We start from the raw sequence: 23,379 nt of genomic DNA on the forward strand, positions 1-23,379 counted from the left end.
GCATTTAAGAAGATTAAAAAAATTTTTTTTTAGCTATCACTTTTTAACACTTATCACGTTTTCAGTGGGAGGATCAACGAAGCACCTAGTCTGCCATACTGCTTGAATGACAGACAGTTTGATGAGTTCTTGTCTCTGCACATGTGTGGTTTTCTACCCTAATTCTCTCTCCCAACTTGGAGCCTACTCAAATGCTTCCTTTATGTTTCTTTGCTTTTCTGACTACTCCTCTTCACTGACGCAGAGTTGGCTGTTGCCTCTAAACTCAAAGTATTCTGTACTTATCTCTATTAAGGCATGGAATTCCTAACACGGCAATCATACTTTGTGAAGTGCAGGGTCCCTTGTTAAAGATTAAGAATTCCAAGATAGTGACAGCAGAGCATTACACCAAGAGTGGGGCCTTTTTAAGTGTGGGACTCTGTGTGACTGCACAGCTCACACTCCTAAGAAGCTGGCCCTGATCGTAATTATTGGCTTACATTTCCATCTCCCTTATATGTCACTGGATGGCTATGAAAGAACACGGCCTAAGGTAAGCCTGACTGATTAATCATAATCAGTAAATTGTTGTTGAGTTAACTAATGAAAGCTGCCCTATATTCTCAGTTCTCAAACATATCAACCCTTTGATGACAGCTTTAAGAGAAAAGTAGAAAACCATATTAAATGTCCCTATTCATTATAAGATGCATTCCAATGTCAGAATAGTTAACAAAATGTGTATCTGAGAAACCATGGTGGTGCCTTTTGGTGTCTGACATGATGACTATTCTCATACTTCATGGAAAGCAAAATGGTTCTTTCGGTTCTAAAGTGGGTTCCTGAGAACAAGTTTCTACTTTATTTTCTGTCATATCTGCTCGTGGGTGGTCCCTGGCCTGGAAATGGTCTGCAACCTTAGCTCATGATTGAAAATTCTTGATGGAACAGGTGTGGTGGGCAGCAGGGCACGTAACCATTCTGCCAGGCCCCTGTCCCCAGACTTCTAAGTTTCCTTGGGGAAGGGCTTTCCAAACTCCTTTCTGTCATTTATGTCATGTGGCATCTGTAAACATTTCCCTGGAGAAAGGGGAAAGGGCGTAGCTCCCTTTTGGAGCTTTGAATTCTACTTTCCCTGCTTCAGTTTCCCCCTTTATACAAGGAAGAGCCAGGAACCCCAAAGGGGTACAGGGAAAAGGGAATTGTTGAGTGGATGTTCAATCATAACTCCTCCAAGATCCGTTCCCGGAGAGGAGGACAGTTGGTCTCCCAAGCCTGCAAGCTCTCACTTCACCACCCCAAAGCTTTCAAGACCAGACGAGGTGAAGGAAGGAAGATGGGAAGAGGGCTTTAAGGATTCCTCTCCACCCCAACTTTCAGCGCCTGAGGCAGTGTTCCCTCACACCCACCCTGGGAAGTCAGGATCCAGGACCAGCCCCTCCCCCACATTTCCAGCCCCTCCCCCTGCGGCTTCCCCCAAGCGGCCCCCCCCCCCCCCCCATTACAGCATCGCTTTGGGCGCCAAGACGGATTCCAGCCAGGAACTGCTGCAGTCAGCTCTCCTCCGCCTCTCCTGGCTCCTGCAGCCTGTGTCCTGGCTCTGCAGCCTCCGGCTGTGCTTCGGACAGTCCCCTTTCCCTTCCCCACCCCGCCCCCGCCATGGCACAAACCCTGGCTCAAGGCCTAGAGGTGGGCGGGCACAGTGGGCAAGGGTGGGAGCCCCAGCAAAGTCGCCAGGTATAGCGGGGTTCTCCCTCCACACTGGGAATGCCTGGGGCTGTGCGGACTGTGGGTGGGGGACTCCTGTCCGTGGCTTGGAGGCCGGGCACAGCGCCCCACCCTGGCAGGGGCTGGGGCAGAGAAAGGGGGCTCCTCGAACCCAAGCCAGGAGCCGAAGTCGGGTAGCTGACTGGGAAAACCCGAAGGGTCTCCCGAGGCAACGTGTATAGGGGGCTGTGTGTGACATTCAGGGTGTGACTGTGCCTCGGTGGGCGCGATTCCGTGCCTGTGGGGCTGTGCGACTGTCTCCCCGGCCGCCCGCCTCGGGGCTTGGGTCCCTGTGCCTAGGTCGGCTGTGCTTGGTCGTGACACCGTGTGCCTGTTCCTGGGTCGGGCGGACACGGACCCGGTGGTCCCCGGAGAGGGGAGCTGGTTCGCACCCCCGAGCTGGGGGCCTCCCCAAGGCTGTCGCTCCGCCCGGCGGGCGCTCCTCCGAGACCCCGGCGGCGGTCCGCCGGCTGCGACCTCGGCCCTCCTGGGTCCGGTGCGGGGGCGGGGAGCTCGGTCCCCCTCCCTCTCCCGGGCTCGGCAGCCCTGCGTGGGGGCGGGGGCGGGGGCGGAGCGCGCGGGCGGGATCCCCCCGCCTCCCCTTCCTGGTCCCCGGGAAATCCAGCCTCCGTGGCTTGGCCGCCTCCCGCTCCCGCGCCCGCTGCCGCTCGGCGCTCGCTCGGGGCTCCGCAGCCGGCGCGGCCCCTCCGCTGGGGGCTCCGCAGTGCCGGGCCCCGTCCCTGCCCGCCCGTCCGCCCGCCCGCCGCCGCAGCGCCCCCGGCCCGGGCCGCCGGCACCATGTAACCCGGCCGGAGCCCGAGCCGGGCCAGGTAAGCCGCGGGGAGGGGTGGGGACGGGGCCGCGCTCGCGGCGCCCTCTGCAGCGCCCCCCAGCCTCGGCCTGGCTGCGGCCCCGGCGCCGCCCACGCCCCGGGCTCCCGCGGCCTCGGCTCCCGGCCCCGGGAGCGGTGGGGGGAGGGCTGGGCCTCCTCCGCCGCCTCCGCCCCCGCCCCGGCCTGGCGGCCGCGGGCCTGACCCCGGACACGGGCAGGGGGACCACGCGGAGCGAGGACCGGCCCTCCGGGGTTGAGCCTCGGGGGCCGGCCAGCCCCGGCCCAGTGCTGGCCGGGGCTGGAGGCTCGGGCTGGGGAGGGAGTAGCCAGCCGGGTTGTGGGGGGAAGTGGTGGTGTTGGGGAGATCCGGAGAGAAGTTTCCTTTGCAGGTGTGTGAGTGTGAGTGCGTGTCACTGTGTCTGTGATGAGTGTGAGTGTGTCACCGTGTGGGTCTGTGGGTGATTCTGTATGGCAGTGAGTGTGCGTGTGTCATTGTGGGTGAGTGTGTGTCAGTGGGTGTATGCAGTGAGTGTGGAGTGTGTTACAGTGTATGTATCTGTAGACATGTGTGTGAATGAGTGTGTGTGCTGTCACCGTGTGTGCCTGTGTATGTCTCTGTGCGTGTGTATGTGAATAGGATGTGTGTGTGCCAGTGTGACTGTGTCTCTGTGACTGGGTCCAGGTATCTGTGGCCTGTGTGTGTTGGCTGTGTGAGAATGTATCTGAGCAGGGTTCACTCTGAATCACTGACACCTGGGCCTTGTCCCTCCTCTCCCCAGGGGATTCCTGGTGGTGTGGAGGCATGGGACAGGGAGATCAGACTTTTCTGAGGTCAGATCATCCCTCCTCCCCTGTGACTCCTCACCTCTGACTCAGGCAAGAGCTGCATTGTACTCCCCACCTTGATCCTCACCTTCACCTACCTCAGGGGGTATCCTCTAGGATGCTACTGGTTGTGTCCTTCCTGCCTGCTGGGGCCCCTGGTGGTAGTATGACCAGGGGTGAGCTGGAGTGTCTGTGTGCTTCATTTTGGAGCCTGGGAACTTGTGTCAGCCCAGTAATGTTTCACCAAGGGCCCTTTAGTGCCAGGAGCTGAGGAGGCCAGGTGGAAGCTTCTGTCCTGTTGTTAGTCATCAGAGCAGGTGGCTGTCTCCCAGACTTCCAAGTCCTAAATTTCCAAGTTCTGGGTCATTTGTTCAGTTCCTTGGCTCCAGGTGGGTCTGTGCTAAAGCTCTTTGAAGTAATAATAGTAGGAAAACAATGCCCTTCTATCAGCCCAGGGCTTTTGAAAAATACTCCCCTCTCAACTCTTTCTTCTTATCCCCAGACAGCCTTGGGAAGCAGGCAGGCCAGGTTAAGCCATATGAAATTGTCAGTATTCAGTTGTTTTTGCTTTTTACCTATGAAAACAGCAACTTCATGTAATTCAACTAAATACAATGCCAATTTACAGATGAGGATGTTGAGGTTTGAGAGGTGAATTGCATTTCTCATGATTTCACCCTGCTAATCAGTGGAACAGAAAGACTCCAACCTAGGTCTTTGGGTGATTTCAAAGAGCTGGGCTGGGCCAAGGTTAAAGAATAGTACTCCCTGGTGTGTTCTCTCTGACCCTGGGAGCACTGATCTTCACCTCACCCCAGCATTCCCTGACTGCTGGGGCTACTTCTGCACCCAGCTGCCAAGGCCTAAAAGGGAGAGAGGGGGAGAAAGAGAGGAGGGAGGGAAGGGAGAGGCTTCGTGAGTTGGCAGTGAATCAGGGTCTAAAAAGGGAGCCGGGAGGGCTAGGGTGGCAGGTGTTTCTAAAAGGAACATGAACATAGGATGAACAGCCTCAGATACAAGCCCTGCATCCCCTCACTCCCACTGTCCCACTGATCTAGCAGACAGTGCCCACTGGCATTTTATGCCAGGGTGCTCATGTCCAAGGAGTGAATTTGTATGTAGCTATTGAATGATGGCCCGAGAAAGGACCTTAGAATTAACTTCGTCTAACCTCTTAATTATAAAGTGAGGACACTGAAGCCCAGAGAAGGGAGGGGACTTGCCCAAGGTCACACAGCAAACCTGTGTGTTCCTGGCTAGTCTTAGCCCAGGAACTTTCCAACCCCCCATGTTGCTTTCCCTTCCTGGAATTCTCCCCCTCCCGCCCCCATCTGTGCCCATCAGAGCTCAGCAGAGGGGATTTGAGGAGAAGAATCAAAGACTAACTAAGCCTAAGGCTGTAGATCTTTCAACCTGGGGACCTTTTCAAAAAGAGAGATAGATGTTATTGGGGATGGGGATTTGTAACCATACCCACCACTGAGTAGGCCATGGGCTTGTCCTGATACCTGCTGGTGAGGGGCTGGAGTTGCTGAAGGCCAGACTCCCAGACTTTTCTTCTGTGGCAGCTCGGCTGCTGCCTGGCACCTCACATCATCTCTCTCCAGCTGATGTTAGGGCTTGAGCAGGCTGAGCTCCATTTTCCTTCATCCCACCCAATTTCTGATGCATTTTGCCTCTAGCTGGCCTGACAATTCCTTATTTCATGGATTCCTGTTGGGTAGAGAAACTTCTGGGGCTTTTCTGGTTTGGGAAGGGTCTATAGTTACCCTTAAACCCTTTCTAATTAAACTTTCTGGAAGTCTAGGGGAAATGATAGGATAATTGTCCCCATTTCACAGATGGGAAGACTGAAATTCAGAGAGGGGCCTTCTATTTGGCTGTTTTTTGTTTGTTTGTTTGTTTTGTTTTTTCTCTTAGTCTACTAAGATCAGTAGAAGAGGTTCTTGGAGTGAGGCGATGAAGGGAGCAAATGACAAAAGAAGCTTTTGTCTAGAGGGGCTTCTAGTGTCTTATCATCCCCATGGTCAGGAAACCTTTCCAGAGTCTGATATTATTCCCACTTGGTGGATTCAACATGTTGTCTCAGTGGGAGTTGGAAGAACAGCTGTGTACCCTCCACTATACAAGCATTATGTCTTGATTCCTTCTTTACCCGCCCCCCAGTCTGAAGACTGCTGGCTCAGCGGGCCTCCTGCTGTCTGGGGAGTCTGGGTTTGAGCTGGGGTGAGGCAGTGGCACCATCGTTATGGTAACGAGCTGCCAGCTCATTGTTGCTAATAACTTGTCGAGTCCCTGGGCTCAAATGCAGCATGCCTTCCCACCAGCTCTTCTTCCCATGTCACAGAAAGAAAAAGTGAGGCTATGAGGGAGGGGGCCAGTAAATAAGGGCTTCTAGAGAAGTGGATGGCCTTGTCCTTGGATTATAGCTAGAGAGTTGGGGGTAGGTCACTGGGGGGCTGATTTACATGTTTGATTACATAAGTTTGTGTATGATTGCCTGAGCTATTACATGTGAATACACTCAGAGCATTCTTGTATAGACCTGTACATGCTAGCTGACATGTTCATATGCTTCTACACAGCAACCCACATGTAAACATGCTTTCAAGTATCAGAACATGCTTGCACATGAATACTGCCTCTACCATCTGCACATAAGTCACCCAAGAAATCTGGGTTTGTGGGGGTGTCCAGGTATGTGGGTGGGGATCTGATCTTTTTCTGATGCAGCTTCAAAGTGTCTTGTTAACAAAGGGACAGAATGGTACCAGGGTTCCTCCTTCCTTCCAGTCAAGAGCTGAGAATGGGAGTGGGCTGGGAATGATGTGGGGGGCTCAAACTCCCAGCTCCTGAAGGCCCCTGCCTCTGTGTCCTTTGAGCTCAGGTATCTCCTGCTCCCCTCACTCTCTGTTCTTTCTCATCCTCTCCTCTTCCTATGTGTAAATATTAAAGAGCTGAGCCTGCAGGGCTGATGTAGACATGGGGAGAGAATGAAATTAAAAAGGATTCCCTTGCCCCCATCTCGACACCCCCACCCCGCAGTCCCCCGCTACTGCCTCCTCCCCTTTCCCTTCTCCCCTCCCCTCAATCAGTGCTTCCACATGTCTCTCCTCCCCCCAGTCCAGATGGGAGCTGGCTCCTTCAGAAAGGGGGCTCAGATCAGGGTGTGGGGAGCTACCTCTCTCTGCCTCCCCCCACCACATCTGCCTACAGGGCTGGGAGCCCCCACGTGAGTATTTCTCTTATCTTTGGGGTGGTGGTTAAGAAGGAAAAGTGGTTTTTAGAACCAGCTGTGAGTGGCGTTGAGAGGCTCAGGGCTGAAAGGAGGTGGGTGGGGTCCTCTCTCTAGGTTCCCTCAGGGAAGCCTCGTGTCTGGGTTTCTTTTCTTTCTTTGGACATAGAAGGAAGGGAGCAATACCAGGTGCTCCCGGTGGACGGGAGCGAGTGTGGGATGGGCAGGGGAGAGGGGCTTCTGTTTTAAAGAGCACTCTTGTGCGGTGGGGTGAAGCATCCTGGGTTTCTGGGGACTGGCCCCTCAGAGTCGCTGGGAGCTGTCCCGAGTGCTGAACGGGACTCGGCGGGAATCTGCTTCTTCGGAACTGTCTTGGGTCTTGAATGGGGCTGCGTTGGGACCCGATGATGGAATGGTGACTAGGCAGTGCTGAGGGCTCACTAGAAAAATTCTCCCAGATGACCCACTTTCCAAGGAAGGAGTCCCTGGATGGAAAGATAGATTCTGGGGTCCTCCCTCTGTCTTTGGCCTCACAATTATTAGTGGTATTTGAGAAAAGGATTCCTCTTTTCCTGTTTCAGTTCCCCCTCCCCTTTCCAAAACCACCTTTCTGTTAGTGTGGAGGTAGGAATGGAGGATGATATTGTGGCTGTGAGCTCTCTTCTGGATAGTTTTTAGTGCAAGAAGCTCAGGGGTATGGGCACCAGCTTTTCTCTTACTGGGTCCCAGAAGTTCAGACTCAAGACAGTTCTGGATTAGGAGAGCTTAGGTTTACTAGTTAGGCCTGGGGTAGATAGAGCTCAGGAGTTCAGGACAGTTTGATTGACTATGTGGTACTCCTTTGCCCGGCATACTTCGGAATTGAGGCAGGGGACAGTGAAATATTCTGCAAGCCTGTCTCATGCTCTGCCTACCCCAAACACAGCTCAGAGCAGCCTTTGGGAGAGACTTTTGCTGGGGAGGAAGATTTACAAGCAAAGGATTCAAGAGTGGGTGGGGTTGTTCAGAGCCACAGAGCAGAGAAGGAGGAAGCCACTGGAGACAGGGCAATGAGAAGAGGAAGATTTGGGGGAGAAACCCCTCCCCCTGAAATTAGGGGATAGGGTCTGGGTTTCAATCCTCAGCTTCCTTGGAAATCTTTTCCCCACTAACCTAGAGTTGTTTCAATTTTCTGGGTTCTTGGACTTCATCTTTGTAACTCAGAAGGGAATAGAGCAAGGCCTTATTTCTCCAGGTCCTTTCCCTTGTCATCCCAGGGGGATGAGAGCCAAATGTCAGGACATGCAGATGAGACTGTGGGGGAACAACAGGCAGGAGGGGTTGATGGCAGCTTCACTTCCCATCCCCAAGAGCACAATCAAATATTCAAATGGGATCCTTCTCGAGGGGAGAGCAGAGAGGGTTCCAGATGATGCTGGGCAAAAACTGGGTGTGGCAGGGAGTTCAAGGAAAGGGGGAAGTATGTAGGGACCCCAAGCTGAGCCAGTTCATTCTTTCCCAGATGTGACTTCTAGTTAATAAGGAGCCCATCACCCATCATGGTTTTGATGTAACTCATCAAGATGATTCTGCTCTTCTCTAGCTGCTTGGGAGGAGCTGAGTTTTCCTATGCTGTGGGTGCTGGGAGGTGGTGGGTGTGGGTGTGGGTGCCTGTTTGGGGAGGGGAGGTGTTTGTGCTCCACTCAGCTCCCTTGGTTACATAACAGCTTTGATAAGACTTTACTTTGGATCTGCTGCTACTGCCTGAAGCAGTCACCCCTCCACCCCCACACGGAATACTGGATGTCCACCTCCCTCTCCCTGGCCCCTTGGAGAGTCCTGCTATTCATGATCCAATGTTCCGGCAGCCACTTTCCTGCTGGGAGGTGTCTTCAGCTTCCCTCCCTGCTCCCTACCCAGCTCCTGTTTTTTAAATACTTGCTTTTTTTGTTATCTTGAGCCAAGGTCATCATCTTTACATTTTGGAGCCTTGAGATCCTCTCTTTGGCAGGGTCCTTGGGCTGGGGTGGAAGAGGTCCACTGAACATCATGAAGTTGCCCTCTAGGAAAGGAGAGGCATCTCAGGAGGTTTTAGGGCCCAGAGATAATCTGACTGTTCCTTCTTCTGCTCCAGTAACTGTTTTGGAGTCTGGGAGCAGTGGACCATATCCAGAGGTACTGGGAGGAAAAACTCTGATCTTGATATTTTCTCTTTATTTTCTCTTTTTAAATTTAAGAGTTACATATGTATATGGGGGTGGGAGTGGGAGCTGCCTCTTCGGTGGGTAAAAGTACACCTACTCCAAGGTGTACCTGCTTCATTGTTACTGATCCTCCAGGTTGCCTGAGGAAATATTGGTTACTACAGGCATTGGACAAAGGGATAACAGAGCCCATTTTTAGAATGACTTTTTTTCTGAGAGTGGGTGGGAATGGGGTGTGTCCAGGACTGGGACATATCCTATTGATAGTAGGAACAACTTTCCAAATGGAGAAGTGGGAGACTGGCAAGAAAGAGAGGGAGTGCAAACCTGTGATGTCCTTTGGAGAGAATATGGACTCCTGGCTTTCTTCACAGGATAGAAGTCAGGGGATGGACTGTATATCTCTGCTCTTCCAGTGCACATGTATGTGTTTTTCTGCCTGTGAGTGGGTATGTGACTGTGGATATGTACACATACGCATGAGTATGGTGTATGAATGTGTTCAAACACATTAACGGACTTGTGTATAAGTGTTGAGACGTGCATACATAAGTATATGTATGTATGACTTTATGTGCGCATCCACGTATATATGTGACTTTGAAGACAATTAATTAAACCTATGTGTGAGTGTGTGTGTGTATTGGGGTGCTTGCTCAACAGTGCATATGTGTTTAAGTTTGCATGTGAGCATGGATGTGGGGACATATGTGCACACATGAATTAATAGCGTATGAATATATGCACTTAAGTTGGGTCATGTGAATAAATGTGACCGAGAGAAAGAATGAAAGAGAGAGAGAGATTCTGGCTGAACACTGGGGCTGTCCAAAAGTTGTTTTCCCACAGGCTTGAATTTGATCCACTCTGATGCCTGTGGCTCTTCTCCAGAAAGCAGCCTCTTTGAGATGTCTCAAATTTTCATGTTCCTCACTACCATCCATAGGATGTGGGTTTTCAGAGGAGAAACCTATACAGGCCTTGAGGATGGCTAAGTGAGGGAGTCGAACCCAAGCTGATCAGATGCTATGGCGCTTAGGAGTGTATGTGGGGAAAGAATATGGGAGATTAAACATTAACGTGATCACAGACATTTCAAGAATCAAGCAGAACAAAGTAGCCTTGGTGGCTGAAAGGGGCAGGGATATTAGAGAGGCCTGAGTATGTGTATGAGTCTTACACGTGCAGGGCATGTGGCAATATGTGTGTATGCGTGTCTGTGTATATTACTTGTCTATGCTTCAGTATGCCTACCTTGACCTAAATGCACATTCTAACATGTACACACATGAATAAATCTACAGGAATGTATTTGTCACCATGTACTTACATGCTAACAAACATACATATAAACAGAGTATGCAGAGATATGTAGGCATATGCTAACACTGGCCTAATTGCAACTGGTGAGTGCATACATGTGCACCTCACTCACCCACTCACATGTTAACAACAGCCTGCAGATAGTCCCTTTTACACCACACATGCCTCATCCAATGCATCCCTTCATTCAGCCAATGTTTATTTTATGCCTACGATCTGCTACAGTCTGTACTGCACACTGGGGATGGTCCTTGACCTCAGGTAACTTACAATCTAGGGAAGGTAAAAGACCTGGAACCAAGTAAGGAGAGTATTAAGGAAGGCGGTGCAACATAAGTGTTCGTTGGAGGTGGTGGAGACCTATAGAGAGGTTGGTCAGTTCTGGGGTGGGGAGGAGAAGGGTTTGGCAAAGGATCCATAGGAGAGGAGGCCTTTGAGCCACAGCCTGAAGTTAGAATAGGTATTCCCCAGGTGGACAACTGTAGGAAAAGGTGTTTCAGTGACAGGAAATGTCCTAGCTGGTCTCCCTATTTCCACCCTTGCCAGCCCCCTCCCCCATAGATTCTCCCCTGGAAAACCAGCCTGAGTAAGATGAGGTCCTGCCTTTCCAATGGCTTTTCATCTCAGAATGGAATCCAAAGTGCTTAGTGGGGCTTGAGTGACATAAATGCTGACCTCCCAGTCACCAGTGACCTCCCTGATCTCAGGTGTCATTCCTACAAGGGCTGCCTTTTGGTTCCACAAGAACCAAAGATGGTGAACACAGTCCCACCTTGAGGCCATTGTACTAACTTTTCCCTCAGCTTGAAACGTTCTTCCCCCAGATACCCATGTGATTTGCTCTCTTACTTTATTCAAGTCTTTGCTCAAAAGTCACATTTTTGGAGAGGCCTCCCCCACAGTCTCTCTTGACTATCCCCTTGTCTTTCTGTCTCCTCACCCCACTCCATTATTAAATATCTTTGTTTATCATCTCTCTTTTTCGGAGTCAGGGAGCCAAGCCCGAGGCTGATCAGACGCTGTGGTGCTCAGAGGTGTATGTAGGGGATATATACCCTATACATTCTAATATACATGCTATAATACATGCTGTACTAGAATATAAACTTCTTCAGAATGGGAGCTTTGTCCGTTTTGTTCACTGCTGTATTTACTGTGTCCAGAGGAGTGCCTGGCTCGGAGTAGGTATTCAATACATATTTGTTGAATAAACACATTTTAGACAGATCACACTGGCAGCTAGTGAGGAGAATAGATGGGGGTTGGGCCAAGATGTGAGGTAGGGAGACCAGTTAGGAGCCTGCTGAAGTAGCTTTGGTGAGAACTTAGGATGAGGGCCGCTTTGATGTAGAACAGTGGAAGTAGAGGTGGATAAAAGGAGATGCAATGTGTAAACACATGCATGCATGCACTCCTGTGCACACACATGCACACGTATGTATTTTGGCCAGTCAGATCTATTGTCTCAGCTGGAGACGGCTAAGGAAGAAAGTAAAAATGTCTTTATGTGTGTATGCGGTTTGCATGTCATGAACACCCCATGGCAAGCCGGACACCTTCCAGATAACCCTGGCTGACATTCTCCCTTCCTTTTGGGTCTTGTCACCACCACCCCACCTAGGCCTACCCTTGCCAGCCAGATTACAGAGGGCTGCTGTGTAGGGGTCCCTCTGGTTCCATTTGGTCAGTGATACAGGGCTCCTGCCTTAGGGAACAGGGTAGGGAACAACATTCTGGACAGGGGGAAGGGTCTTAGGAGGTCAGAGCCGCAGAGACTTAGGACAGAGGCCCTCGGGTCTGGACCCAGACCGGGAAAGGACTCAGGGCTCTGGGCCAGCCTTCCTGAAGTCAGATATGGTGGAGGCAGGGCAGCCTCCTCAGCATTTTCCCTCCCCTCTTCCTCTCCCTGCTCCATTCTGGGTCCTCTCTCCTGGTGGGGTGGATGCCTTGGCCGAGTATGGGCTCAGGAGTGAGTGGTTCCCCCAGGCTGTGATGTGAATTCAGGTATGTGGGTACATCCAGGGAAAAGGGACCCGTTTTCCAGAGGACGGAGGCGGGGGGGGGGGGGGGGGGGTTTGGTGGGGGTGGTAGGGGAGGAAGCTCTCGGAGAGTCTCAACTTTGGCTGTTTTCCTCTCTCCCAAGAGACACGGGGAATCGCGCCGGTGTAGCAGAGTGCGGGACTGAGGTTAGACCTCAGGCGGGGCTGGTTGGCGGCCGGCGGGAAGGGACTGAGACTCGAGGCGTGGGGCAAGCCGGGAGGAGGGCCGGCGAGAAAGGGGAGAAGTGGGAGTGGTGGGCCAGCCCCGCCCCGTGCCGCTCCCCGAACTGGGGTAGGGCCGGTTAAGGCCTACAGCCCTCTTTGAGCTGCTCCCCCAGACCTCCAGGCTCGCGCCCGGGTTGCCTCATCCCCCCGAGGCCAGTGCTAGAGCCCCCTGCAGGCTCTAGGTGTCTGGGGGCCTTCTGCCAATCTCCTCTCCATCTGGACTAGGGGCGGGGGCGCTGTCGCCGCTCCCCTCCCACCTGGGCTCCCAGCTTGGGGGTTGGGCCGAAGCTGCCGCCAGAGCCGCCCACCTGCCCGCGGTGTCATGGCAACGACTCTGCCCACGTGGACGAAGAGGAAAGGGAGAAGAGAGGAGGTATCACGACAGACGTGAGGATGGGAGGAGGCTCCTCAGGGTCCTATGTGCTGGAGCCCCCACCCTGCCCGTGGTTTGGCCCTAGCTGCTTTCACCCCAGGGTCCCCAGGGCAGGGTGGGGCTTGAGCTCCAGTCCTGGCCTCTGAGTGCCCGTGCCCTTGGGTGTCCTGAGTAATGCTGATGACCTTGGCCTCCTGTGCTGGGGGTCTCCCTGGCAGCGTCCTGGGGGAGATGGGGCCGGGCCGTAGCATGTGCAGATCTCTCCTCACCCCACCCGACAAGTCGGGGATGGTGCCTGGGGCTGAGGGGATGAGAGCCCGACCTACTTCTCCATTTTCTCACTATTTTTCAAAAGGAAAATGACCCACTTTTCAGCCAATGGGACTGGGGCCTGCTCCCAGGCTGATTCCGTGAGCCCCCCTGCCCAGGCCTCTGCCCCATTCTCAGCCTCTTAGCCACGTGCTGGACCCACTTCCTGAGGGAAGCAGGTGCACCTGTGTGGAGGGGTCCTTCCCTGCCATCTGCATCAGGCTGTGGAGGGGCCTGCTCTGAATGAGGCAGGGGTGTGCTAGGCCCCTACCGATGGTAGGATCAGCCCCACTTTGGGCAGACCCCATTGGCAGCCACAGTCCTGGGCAGTTTGAGTGTCTGTCTGCTATCCCCATGCACTCCCAGGATGCATCTGTGGAGGGGAAGGGAGGGGTCGGGGGGGGGGGCGCAATCCTCTCACTCTGTATCAATGGATGGTGGTAGGCTTTCTTCTCAAGCATGGAAAGGAAGAGCCTGTGGCCCTTGAGAACCATGTCTGTCTGTCTGTCTGTCTGTCTGCCGGCCTGCTAGAGCTCCTCCCCGAGAGCACTCCTGGAGGGTTCTGTCCATCTCTTTCTTCCCAAGCTCCTCCCCCTCTCTAGGATATTGGTCTGGGCCTCAGAGCCCCCTCCCTCCCTCAGCTATATTGGCCTGGGCTGGCTTGGGGGGGTGATTAGGGATTTAATTATTTAGTTTCTCCAGCTCAATAGATTAATTCCATCCATCACAGGCAGGCTGAGCCTTCTCCCCCTTTCAGGACTGCCTGGCCAACCCCAGAGGGAGGGAGCATCATTGCTCACCTGGGCCTAGTACTGGATCTGGGAACAATGGATAAAGTTCTTGTTGGGGGAGGATTTGGTGTACGACATTGAGCAGATGTGGGTGCCTGAGTGATGTGAAATGAACATGTATATTTGTTGTTTGGGGATAAACATGTGAATGAACATGTATGTGAGGTTTGTATCTGGGCAGCTTCTCTGTGTAGAAGCATCAATGTCCATTGGATAAAAATGCAGATGTGTGAACCCTTGTGGGAACAAGTTTGTGTGTATTTGTGCACATTATGTAGATGATGCCTATATATATGACAAATGCCACGTGAATTGTGTTGGATGATATGCATGGCTGTGTAATCTGACTCTGGATGAGCACATATGTTAAACTGTGAATAAGCAGCCTTGGCAACATGTGCCCATGTGCGAGGGAGGGATAGCAGGGATGGAGGTTTTCTGAGGCTGAGTGATGAGTCAGGACACACTGGGAGTCCACTTGGTGGCCTCATCAAATCCATTTGGTCAGAGAGACATGCTACTTTTGACCTGCTTGGGCTTGGTCTCCTAGTGGTTGAGAATGTTGGGCCTGGATTCAGACCAGATTTCAGTTCCTCTTCCTCCACCCTTGTGACCTTGGGCAATTTTCTTTATATTTTTCAATGAGCCTCAGTCCCTCATCTGTAAAATGGGAGTAAAAATGGTACCCACCGCAAAGGAGAGTTTGCGAGGATTGCATAAAGACGTGCATCAAAAGCACTTGACACAATGCCTGCTCCGTTGTAGGCATTCACAGAGCTGCACCTTGGACTTCAGAGTTGAAAGGCAGCAGAAGTTGTCTGTCTGAAATGTGTTCAGTGCTTGAATCCATTCTATAGCATCCCTCCAAAGTGGCCCTCCAACTTCTGCTAACATGCTTCGCTAGACAGAACATGCCCCGTTCTTCAGGAAACCCACATCACCCTGGTCCAGCTCTGCCTGCTGGGGAGTTCTGATCCAGCTGCAGGCAGTCATTTCCCTGCTGCCACCTTCTGTCTCTCCTCTACGCCCCGTGCCCCAGCTGAGGGGTACTACTTCTTGATGGCTCAATCACTTATTGAGCGTCTATTATATGCCAGGTCTTGTCCATACAGAAACAGATCAGATGAATCCTGGTTTCCAAGGAGCTCACAGGCCACAAACAAATATTTACCCTATTGGGTTGAAGTATGGGGCCTAAGAGGAGATAGCAACTGCTGTGTCCTGGGATTGATGGGGAGGGCACGCGTAAGTAAGGTTTCTTGGAAGAATGGATACCATTCTTCAGAGGGCAGAGCTGGGAGGGCAGGCCTTCCATATGGAGGGATCTCACAGTCTGTACTGTCTCCTCTCCCCATGCTGTCTCCCACTGTGGTTGTGGCTCCTGCTAAGCCTAGAAGTCCAGAGAGGAGAGCAGAGGCTAAGGTACCCTGGAGGCTGGGACAGGATCAGGCAGTGGTAAGGGGTGGGAGGTGTTACCACGTGAACTCTGACAGTCAGCCAACCAACCAGCCTTCATGGGGGCCCTATGTGTGACTCCCCTGTAGGAGAAACCCAGAGGAGGAGACAGGTCTTAATGCAGGCAGCCCCCGTCCAAGCTGACACAGAGAGCTTACAGGACAGTGTGCTAACTCAGGAGGCAGACCTAAATTCTGGACTCCATGAGGAGACCAGACATCTGGGCCAGATGGTAGGAAAGGCCATGGGCCTGGCCTGCCTGAGAAGCTGCTGCCCAGTGGACCCTTGCCATGGGCTTGGGATCCTACCTGTTGTTCTCTAATGGCTCTGGCAGGGTGAAGTCTGGCAGCATCATGGAGGCCAGAGCAGCAGCAGCCCAAATTTTATCAAACACCTACAAATGGCAGAAGGTGCTGGGGTGCTAAAGTCAAAAGAAGCCACCATATGGAGACATAAGTGTCAGCTGCCTTGGTTAGATCAGCTTGTTTACTCATTGCCACAACCTTAGGAGGTAGGTATTATCCCTATTTTACAGATGAGCAAATTGGGACTCAGATAAACAAGTTTTTCAGCATCATGCAGGCAGGTTGCAATATAATGGTTTGAGGCAGATGACTGTCTTTCCAATACCCAGCAACAAGGTCACTGGGCTTTCCCTTTCAGATCCCTGGCGTTGGAAGAGAGACCACCAGCCCTGGCTTCAGGGTTTGGTGGGTCTGCAAATCAAGGGCCTCTAGTCTCAAATGCCACTATCTTTGGCCGCCGGGGCTGCTCTGCTATCTTCAGCATGCTCAAGGTGTAGGAAGTCTTCCAAAGGAGCTCAGGCAAACAGAAAGTCCTGGGTGAAACATGAAATAAATGAGTTTCCAGAGCACCCATTTCTGATCCAAACCTGAGTCAGGTATGGCTACAGCCTCTGCCCAAGGCCATTTGAGAATGGTCTTAGAGACCCTGCTTCCAGACCTCACACACTTTAGTGGTTTCTCCCTCGTTATCAATAGGATTGATGGACAGTTTGCCTGTATTATCTTAATCCTTGTGACAATGCGATGAGAAAGGAACTATTTTTGCCCCCATTTGGAAGTTGAGGTGAAGAGAGCTCAAGAGAGATGAAGGGCCTCCCTTAAGCCCACATGTCTAGTAAGTGGTGGACCTGGGACATGAACCCAAATAGTTTAACTCAAGACCCACAGTCTCTCTGACTAGCTGCGTCTGACCAGGGTCCTCTAGGAGTCTTGTCCTAAGAGTCCTGCCTTACAGCAGTGGGCAAGCATGACTTCCCCCAAAGGAGGCTTCTGGAGATCTTCAGGAGGGGGAACATGGACATGACAAGGCAGAAGAGCCTGAGAATGGGTTCACTTGGCAGGAAGGGAGGAGCAGGCCAAAAGCAGTTGGCCATGGCTGCAATTAGGAAGGAGGAGGGGGTGGTGGAGATCAGGCTGAATTGTGTCCCACAGGGCCTTTGGCAGCCCTGGAGAAGGAGGAAAACTGAACTTTGCTCTGGTGTCTCTTGGCTATATGGCCCCAGCTGGGAGAGGAGCTGGAACCCAGAGAGTCTGAATAAAGAGACCTACTTGGTGTGGGTGGTGGACCCTGAGCCCTGAGATTCCCTCCTCAGAGTCTCATTCTTTTCTGCAGTGTGGGGAGAGTCATTTTCCCCACTCTTTCTTCCTCTTTCTCCCAAATGCCTTCCTTGAACTGTGCAAAGGGGCACATCTGGAGAGACCCAGATGCAGCTAGAAAAAAAACCATCTGTATCTGCCCAGTTGAGAGGGGCTAGATAGGTATGGTGAGCAGGGCTGGGTTTGGAGGCTGGACTTCTAATACTACATCCTTCAGGGGCTCTCTAAAGCTTTTAGATGGAAAGGAGTGGAGGTCCTTTCTCTGGGCTATTGGGCACAGGAGTAGAGTGGATGAGGGTAGCAAGTGAAGACTTTCATTCATACAGATACACAGATATATATGTCTATATTTGTATATCTATATATTTAGTTTATTTTTTGAGAGAGTTAGTTTATTTATAGGGAGAGAGAATGAGTGGGGGAGGGCCAGAGAGGCGGGTGGGGGGGTAGAGAATCCCAAGCAGGCTCTGTGCACTGTCAGCACAGAGCCCAGTGGGCTCCGATGTGGGGCTTGAACTCACAAACCGTGAGATCATGACCTGAGCCGAAATCAAGAGTTGGACACTTAACCAACTGAGCCACCCAGGTGCCCCCATGAAGGTATTTTTTTGAGCATCTGTTAATGTCAGGCATTGTTCGAGACACCCAGAATACTGCAGCACATGAAACAGACAAAGTCCATGCCGTCCTGCAGCTTATGTTCTACTATCAGGAGACATACTATAAACATGTAACAGATAAAGAAAATAATCTCAAAGAACAATAAGTGCTATGAAGGCAATGAAGCAGGCTGATGTAGAGCGTACCTGGGGGATGGGGCTCAACTTTAGTTAGTGAGTGGTCAGGGAAGGCCTCTCTGAGCTGAGACCTGAAAGATGAGGCAGAGGAAGCCATGGGAATATCTGGGGCAGAGCGTTCCAACAGAGAGAACATCAAGTGCAAAGCCCCCTGAGGTGGGATTTTCAAAGAGATTACAGGTAGTGTGGGTTATTCACAGACTGAGCACTGTCCAATGGGTCAGGAGATGGATTTAGACTTGCCTCTACCTAAATGTCTCGAGTGTTTTGGGGCAGTAAGCCTGTTTTCTGTAAAATTCCTACCCTAACCCCCCAGGAAGACTTGATTAAATAAAGCAATAAAGGGGAATGAAAAAGACCCCAAGCCTTCCTCCTAATATTCTCTTCCTCCTTCCTTCTCCATTTTCTGGGGGCAGTAAGTGTAGGAAGTTTTTCTCTGGGGTCCTAAGGGCTGGTGGTAGGATTGAGAGAGGTCAGGGACAAGGGCACCAGCCCAGCTACAAGAGATGCTGCCAAAGGCAGCTGGGCAAAGCCAAATGTTGAAATGGTCAAGGGGGCTCAGGCAGAACTGGATGCAGGAGGAGGCAGACAGCTGGGGGAGGAACGCCTACCCATGTACACAGGAGTATGGGCTACAGGTCATTGGCTGTGTGTTAAGGCTCCCCAGTAGTGAGCCCCCGCCACGTATGCTGCTGTTAGGACAGGGGGTGGTAGAGGACCGGACAGGAAAACTGAGGCAGAATCCTGGCCATGCTGGTTAAGTTGACACAGGGAAAGGGGATGGGTAGACAAAGCCTGAAACTTGCAGAAGCCCAGGACTACAGCAGCAAAATGAGTTCCAGGCCTTGCTTGTGGCAAGCTCTGTTGTGTTGGAACTGGTATGGGGATGACCTCATAGGTTCCAGTGTGAGGGGACTAGATAGGGCTGATCCCCAGCAAGAGAGCAACTGTACCCCTTTGCTGCCATCTGGACCATTGTGTCCAGCGTGTAGCTCTCCCAGACAGCTTCGTGGGGGGAGGCATGAATCAGTTAACATTTGATTTTTGAAATCTTTATCTTTGCTTTGCCCAAGGCATCGCTTTGTGTCTACCTCTGAGACATTGGCTTTTGCCAAACACGTCTGGCTCCCTGGTGCCCAGGTGTGGACAGCCTTGACTAAGAACTGCTTTTTTCCCAGCAGAATACCTTTGGTCTTATATGGTTGTCCTGGAGAGATTAAGTGACCCACCCAAGGTCACACTGTAAACCAATAGAGGCAGTTAAAAAAAAATTGAAAGGACAGATAATGAGAGCTACTTTTATTAAGTATTCTGTACGGTACAAGGGCTTTAAAGACTGCACTTTGTTAACCATCACATCACTATTACCTTTCTGATGGTTCTATTATTATTGCCATTTTACAGATGAGAGGCTAAGACCTGCCCAAGGACACACAGCAAGTGAGTAAGTGGAAAGGGACTTGAACCCAGAAAGTCTGACAACAGAGTCTGCACCCATAACTGCTTTGATCCAGGGAGTTTGTGAGTTGCCTGGGTCTCAGAAAATGAAAAGCAACTGATTTGGCTGGGCAGGGCCCTGGGGGAAAGAAAAAGAAAACACTCTGACTCTTTCCTCTGCAGCCCTTTTCCTTCCTCCATTTTCCATTCTTTTTCTGGAAGGTAATTGCTTGGGGCAGTGACAACCTCCTGGCGAATTACACAGCTGGTTTCCCAGTGAGATTTGTAACAACAACCCCGCCAGCCTGGCGGCCCGCAGCAAGTTCCGGTTTAAGAAACTAATTGCTGGATTGTGTAGTTGGTGCTAAATTGGGTAATTTCTTGGTGACGGCATGTGTGCCAGTTCTTCCATTCCCAGATAGATTCGAGCTGCATCAGAGAATTTGTCATACACGGCACCCTCCCAGACTCCTCCACTCTCCACTTCCCGAGCTAGCACAGGCAATTGCAAAAGTGGCTGTTTCCCTGGGCCCAGAGGTTCATCACCTGAGCAGCTCTCTGTGTCCTGGGATAGTAGAGAGGTGACTTCATGCAGTAAAATGGGGAACATACCACCAGCACCTAGAATTGCCATAGGGCTTCAGGGAGCTTCTTTACTCTGTACTTATCTGACCTTGGACTTGGAACAAACTCAGCACTCACCTTTGGGGAAAAGGCTAAACCATATACCACACTCTGGTTTGCTCTGGAGTGTGTGGGTACGTGTGAGGTTTTTGTTTGTTTGTTTTCTTCTTCTTTTGACAAATTCACTTTCATTACTGTGTTTACTTCAGAATGGCTTTTAATAAGGGTGTCTTCTCTGGGCTGACAGCACAGGTGGGAGGAAAGCTAAGGTGTTGGGGTGAGGCAACACTGAGTTTGACTTTGGGTTTTACCACCAACTCTGTGACCCAGGACAGATCAGTTAGCCTCTCCCAGCCTCAGTTTCTTTTTCTGTGAAATGGAAGTGGGGAGGATAGTACCTATCCCTTGGAATAATTGTGGAAATTAAATAAGATGTCATAAGTGAAATGCTCACATTCACTCAACAAACACCTGCCATATGCCAAGTATCATTCTAGGGGTGGGGGGGGGGTGAATAAGATGGATGAAATTTCTACACTCACATGGAGCTTACAGTGTAGTGGGAGAGACAGACAATCTCCAAATCACACACATTGAAAATGGTAATGATATAAGAGCTATACAGGTACCTAATGCCTTGAGAGCAAACAGCAGGGAGATCTGACCTAGTCGGGGAGGCCAGAGAAAGCTGCCCCGAGGAAGTAACAACGGGGCTGAGATCTGAAGGGTGTGTAGGAGTTAACAAGGCAGAGGTGGGCGGGAAGAGCTTTCTGGACAGGGGGAACAGGTCCCTGATGGGATCATGGGATTGCAAAAAGACTGGCCTGGTTGGAGCAGAGAAAGCAAGGGGGAGCATGTTGTGAGAGGGTGTTGGAAACGTAGGAAGGGCCGGACCCTGCAGGCCTTGTTGGACAGGTTATGGTGTTTTATCTTAAGAACATCAATAAGCCAATAAAGAGGTTTAAGCAGAAAAGTGACAATATCAGATTTCTGTTTCCAAGTGACCATTTGGATTGGAAGCTGGGTAGGAAAGGAAGCAGGGAGACCAGTTAGGAGATTTTTCAGATGCTCAGGCAAGAGATGGTGTTCTGAGTTAGCTGGATTGGTTAGTGGTGCTTTCTACTTACAAATACAGAAAACCTGGCCAACGATGGTTTAAATAAAGAAGAGTTTATTTCTTACCACATTTAGGCCCAGAGGAAGGCAGACGGCTTATGTTGGTTCCATGGCTCAATGACTCCAGGACTAGCATTTCTGGGATTCTCTAGGCCTTTCTCTCATGGTGGCAAGACAGCCCGCCTTAGCTCCAGGCTTCATGGTTGTATTCAAGCCTAGAAGAAAGGGAGGAAGGATGGTACTAGCAAGCTCCACCCCTTTTATCACAAAGGCAGAATATTTTCCAGAAACCATCAGAGTTTTATGTATGTATCATTAGCCAAAAGTGAATCCTGTAGCCTCTAGTTACAGGTGCTGGGAAGGGGGAAGGGAGGTTAAGAGTGAGTTTTAGCTAGGCAGCCAACCATTGTTGGTGGATATGGAAATAGTGGGCAGATCTATTTTTAGGAAGCAAAATCCGTAGGTCTTGGTGATAGATGGAATTATTAGTCCCCTCCTTGCTTGTTTTGCCTCTCTATGGATTAGTATATAAGGTGACAGCAGGAGAATATGATGGTAAAGTATACCATATAAGAGGAAGCCTGTATAATCCAATCTACATCAATGATGTCTTTTCTTTAGGAAATCCATAAATTGGGTATCTCCTTCCCCCAGCAGTTTGCATTTGATCATAGTTTAGTATTTGGACATTGGGGATTTTGCAAATTCAGAATAAAGGCTTCACATGAGGGATTACACTGTGTAATCTTTTAGAGTTCATAAAATGGTTTCATATACATTTTATCATTTGATATTAAGATCCTGGGAGATAGATGAGTGGGCATCATCTGGTCACTTGTCTAGTGTCACACACCTTCTGGTCTGAGAGCTTGTACTTTTTCCACTACCCAGTGCTACCCTATAGGACATGGGTAGTTTGTCTGAAGAGAAGCCCATCTCCCCTGAGACTTAGAGCTGGGAGAACATGGACTGATGCTAAAGGGACTGAAGTTTGATAATCTTGATGGAGGTTCAGAGGCTTCGCAGCAGCACCTGTGTGAGGCGGGGCCAAGGAGTAGGGGGAGCTTGGGAACATCTACCCTTGGGAAGCTCAGCATGACACTCCTTGATGTGACCACAAACAAAGCAAATGAGATGGTCTGAGCTTCTGCCAAAGTGGACTTTTGTGCTGTGAGTCTCAAACGTGGGTCCTGCCTGGGCAAGAGGAGGAGGATCATGATGTGGATGAAGGACCAGGCTATCAAAATTTCTTTCCAAAGCAAAGAGATGCTTCCAAGAGCTTTTCCAACAACTGCTTGTGAGGCCTCTTGGTCTGAAGTCACTTCTGCTTCCCCAGAGAAGGGCAGTGGAGAAGAATTGTTATCTAGAGCCAAGCAGTTGATATCTGTGAGGTCACCCCAGGTTCTCTCCAGGAAAGGTAACCAACAGCTTCTCCAGTCCAGGCCACAGGGTGGGCCAGGGGCTGGGCATGTCTCACCCTCTCCTCTGTGGAAGATTTCCAGGAGACTCCACCATTGTCTCCATTGTCTCACATTCCTCAGGGTCAGGAAGTTCTTCCTGATGTCTGACTGTGTCTCTTCCACTACTATTAATCATGCCTGCAAAGCTAGCTCTTCTTCCTGACATCCCTATGTCTAATAATGGCATCATTAGTCTTCCAGTCACGGCTGCTGCAAACTTCAGAGTTGTCTTCCTTCCTGACTCTCTCTCTCTCTCTCCCACCTCATCCCAGTATTTGCCAAACCCTAAATGTCTGCTGGAACTCCCACAGCCCACCCCTAAGAATTCCTTATTTGCCCACCTCTTCTGCCTTTGTGCCTCCTGTTTCCTCCTCTGGGAATTCTCTCTCCCCCACCACTTTGTCTTCAGAACACACAGCCATCTTGTTCTCCATCCCAAACACATCGTTCTCTGGGAAGCCTCCTCACTCTCCCTCTATTAAATCTGTTCCTGTCTTCATCTGAACTAGCATAATGTTTTGCTACCCCTTTCTAGTCCAGTCATTTATTCATCTACTTGGTGAACAATTTATTAAGCACCTGCTCTGGACAAAGCCCTGAGTGAGGTGTTGGAGATTCAGAGATAAATAGATATGGTTCCTACACTGCAAAAGACCACTTTCTAGTTAGGAGGACAGAAACTGAAACAGACAATTTCAATGCAGTATTATGTTTCTTTCATGGGGGAACCCAGGGTGTTATGAAAGCCCAATAGAGAGATATAACCCAGAATAAGAGTACAGAAAGTCTTTAAGGGACGGTGAAGCTTCATCTGGATAAGTGTTAGCCAAGAGAAAGGGTTGAAGGGAGTAGATGGAAGGAGATCTAGGAGGAGGGTACAGCTTGTGCAAAAATATAGCGACCTAAAATAACCCTGTCATGTGGGATTGGTCCCTTGTTAGACTATAAGCCTCTCAATGACAGAGACCACACTTAAATCACCTC

The 23,379-nt window shown here is 50.9% G+C and overlaps 1 protein-coding gene across 4 annotated transcripts in view; it reads left to right on the forward strand.

The window, feature by feature from the left end:
* The first annotated feature begins 1,534 nt into the window (after positions 1-1,534).
* DLGAP3 (DLG associated protein 3) overlaps positions 1,535-23,379 on the forward strand; it is a 62,960-nt gene continuing 41,115 nt past the window's right edge. Inside the window, exons 1-2 of one of the 4 annotated variants that reach the window (XM_078452081.2) lie at positions 1,730-2,579; positions 19,163-19,198. The gene's annotated coding sequence lies outside the window, so the exon portion shown is untranslated. The other 3 variants (XM_060622178.3, XM_078452080.2, XM_060622179.3) reach the window with 3 other exon arrangements.

This window comes from Panthera onca, chromosome C1 (assembly GCF_046562875.1).
Source record: "Panthera onca isolate mPanOnc1 chromosome C1, mPanOnc1 haplotype 2, whole genome shotgun sequence".
NCBI classification, from domain to species: domain Eukaryota; kingdom Metazoa; phylum Chordata; class Mammalia; order Carnivora; family Felidae; genus Panthera; species Panthera onca.